Source organism: Dermacentor albipictus, chromosome 6, assembly GCF_038994185.2.
Source record: "Dermacentor albipictus isolate Rhodes 1998 colony chromosome 6, USDA_Dalb.pri_finalv2, whole genome shotgun sequence".
Classification (NCBI taxonomy): Eukaryota; Metazoa; Arthropoda; class Arachnida; order Ixodida; family Ixodidae; genus Dermacentor; species Dermacentor albipictus.
In genome coordinates this window covers 74,363,552-74,366,807 of record NC_091826.1, presented here as the reverse complement: position 1 = coordinate 74,366,807, position 3,256 = coordinate 74,363,552, and the positions used below count along the sequence as shown (strand labels likewise).

General features: G+C 41.4%; 1 long non-coding RNA gene across 2 annotated transcripts in view; it reads left to right on the top strand.

Annotated features, from left to right (window-relative positions):
- The window catches only part of LOC139046918 (uncharacterized), a 59,021-nt gene extending 55,982 nt beyond the window's left edge, over positions 1–3,039 (top strand). For both annotated transcript variants that reach the window (XR_011506984.1, XR_011506983.1), the window contains one exon: positions 2,871–3,039. This is a non-coding gene — a long non-coding RNA (uncharacterized lncRNA). The remainder of the gene's footprint in view (positions 1–2,870) is intronic.
- Positions 3,040–3,256: the final 217 nt, after the last annotated feature.

Below are 3,256 nucleotides of genomic sequence, written 5' to 3'. Positions count from 1 at the left end.
AAGAGGAAGGCGGAGTCACATGTATCTAGAGCAAGGAGGTGTGTTAGGAGGAAAAAAAAAGGAAAAAGGAAGAGAGAAAGAAAACGGAAAGAAAAAGAAAAAAGCACTCAGGAGGAGGGAGACGTAAGACGGAGAGGGAGGGGGGCGGGAAGTAGCGGCAGCTAGGTTCCCGTGCACCCGAGACAAGGAGGGAGAAAGCGGTCGCTCCGCAGCTCCAGTGCGTGGGCTGCCGTTGTAGCGGGAGCGGGTGGCGGGGGGCACAATAGAGAAGGGGCCCAGAAGGAAGACAGAAGAGCGGCAACTTGTAGAAAGAAACACAGTGTCACAGTACAAATATACAAGGCACTTGCGCTTTTATATATATATATATATATATATTAGCACAGCAGCAATTTTATTTATTACGTATTTGACTGGCCTTACTTGTAGCCCATCAGCATCGCAACTAAGGCTGTTTTTGAAGGTCAAGAAAACAGCGCTAGCTTCATGTTCTGCTGCTGCTTCTAAAAAAATGTATTTACATTTTGAGGATCAAGAGCTGTGTAGGATGCACGTGGCCCAGTGTCAACATCTCGCTGCACGAAGTAGTTGTTAAACACGTTGACCGTACGGTCACCACTGACTGTTCCCCCACCGTGCAAGACTTCTGTCACCGGTTCCTTCCTGTCGCTCCGTCCTATAAGTGAATTCAGCTTGTTCCATAATACATCTGTTCGTTTAGAACAGGAAGAAAATAGATGAAAGTAATACTTTTCCTTTGATTTTTTTAAGTTCTTCATCTAAGGGATTTCGAAACCGCTTAAATGCAATTAGCTCTACTTCTTTACGCGTATGCATAAACTTCTTGTGCAAAAGCCCACGTGCCATCCGTGACCTTCGACAGCCTTTCACCCTTTCTAGACGTTTGTAGATGAAGTGTTTTTTGTATACTGCCGAGAAACAACTCAAAAAAGTATCATAAGCCAGTTGACTTTCTTTCGATCATTACCTAAATAAAACAAGACCTTGAATTTCAGTCCTTAGAAGATCGCCGCATCATTGCGCTTTTATGTCTCTTTCGCGGGTACATTTATACACTGTACACTGTTTGCCGCTTCATGCTCCTGTGCGTGCATCTCGTCGCATTCACAGCGCACTTAGTTTCATGCGCATTCATGGTCAAACGCAGGCATTTAACTCATCACCCCTACCAAGAGCTATTGCACATTGAAACAGTCTCCCGGATCACATTGCATCCATCTCCAATCGTGTAACACTCCGTGCTAACCTACACTTGTTGCGTGTTAATATTCTATAACGATGTTGCACTTTGCTATTTTTGTCGTGTGATTACTGTTGCACCCATATACTCAATGCCCTTCAATGGGCCTGTAAGGTAATGTAAATAAATAAATAGGTAGAGGTGGGGCAAATGCAATTTTTTTTCATCTACGAATTGAATAATAACATTAAGTATCAAATATTGAATAGTCATACAACTGTATTTCTAGAAGGAATGTTTATTCTTATATATTTAGCCACCAAACCTTAACCAGTGCAAAATAGAGCTAACTGTGGGGACGGAGGATAAGCTTTCAATGCAAGATTACTATTTGTTATATAAAATGTACATGAGTAGTCTCAAAAACTTTAGAGCCTGGTAGCAAAGAAGCTTCCCACGAAAGAATGGTTGCTATGTGAAGACCATGATAAAACACGCAATAAATATTTGTCAAAAAACATCCAAAGTATAGAAAAAAGAAAAAAAAGCTTCATGAAGGAGTTACGTGTCGGAGACAGATGTGAAAGGACTCATTGCAAGGAAAACAGCACAGACTTATAGCAAAAAAAACTAATCCACTGGATTAGGAGATGCGTGGTCGGCTTTTCAGCAAGAAAAGCCCTTGGGAAAGCTTTGTCACTAATATGACTGAAAACTACTTTCAACAACGTGCTTCCCTTTGGGAGGCTACAGACGCTTCTTCACATGCAAGTACGTGTCCGTATTCACTCTTAAAGAACTTTAATTCATATAAATAATTAAACACAATACCCTCATCTAGACGGAAAAAAATGCATATTTCTGTTCTCCTATGTACATAACATTAGGAGCATCAAGGTGCTCTTTTGCACGTTATGCAAGTACTAATGAAAGACACGACTGCAAGGAACAACGCAACACTTTTTCACAATCGATAACTGATTATGTCAATGATATTGCTACTTCATGTGGCAAATTATTGCATTGCACAGATGGGATGCGACAACTGTGATTTGGAGATGCGTCATTGTGTCTGGGCACAAGCACTATACAACTGATCACTGTGGAAATAAAGATATAACAAACATTGATTCCCAATATGTCATCATCTCACTTGTATTTGAAAAGTAACTATCATTTATGTGGTCAAGGATTCACTTGGCATACTTGCATTGAGCATCATGTTTATGTTCCCATTTATGTGCAATGGGAACATCTGTAATGAACCGTTGCTTGAAGCTATCACCAGTGTCATCTCAGCCCTGTACATATTGGTAGTTTTGCACTACACACCCATAAAATTTTCAGTCAGCATCGTACTTCTTTTCTTACGACTTTCTGTCACAACATCACTTCGCATCCATAGTAAGTACACATACCATGTAACTGCATTAACCAAATATAGCTTCAGACTAAAGTGCTTAAGCTGCTTTCATTCCAGCAAACCTCCAGCAAAGTTTCGGCTCTCAAGAAGACGTCACTTGCATTCCCTATCTAAGGCTGTTTTCCGCATGTAATGAATTTTAGGACTTCTGTTGTTTTTAGAATTTTAAAATGAATTTTAGGATTTCTACTGTCAGCAGTGACAGCTGATCAGCGCAACGCTAAAAACTTGATCCCTGTACTGCAGATATCACGAATCTCGCTGACCACCAGGAGCCTTGGTCTGCTTGTGTCGCTTCCTTGACGGTTCTTCCGCTGAGGACGTCATCAGGACAAGCGGTGGAAAATACGGCTGCCTTCGCTGGACCGACATTTGGCAGCAGTGACAGCTGATCGGCGCAAAGCTAAAAACTTGATACCTGTACTGCAGGTTGGTCTGCAAATTATACATGCTTTGTAACTAGACAGCTTATACTGTCGCTGCTCCCTTTCTGTATTGCTGTCTCTCTTGCGTATTTATTATACCTTCTTTCCACTGGTACTGTTTCTCATTTACAATGACTTGACCAAATCTACAACTGAAAGAGAAAGCCGATGCGACATCCGAGAACTTCGTGCTGAAATGAAGTCTCT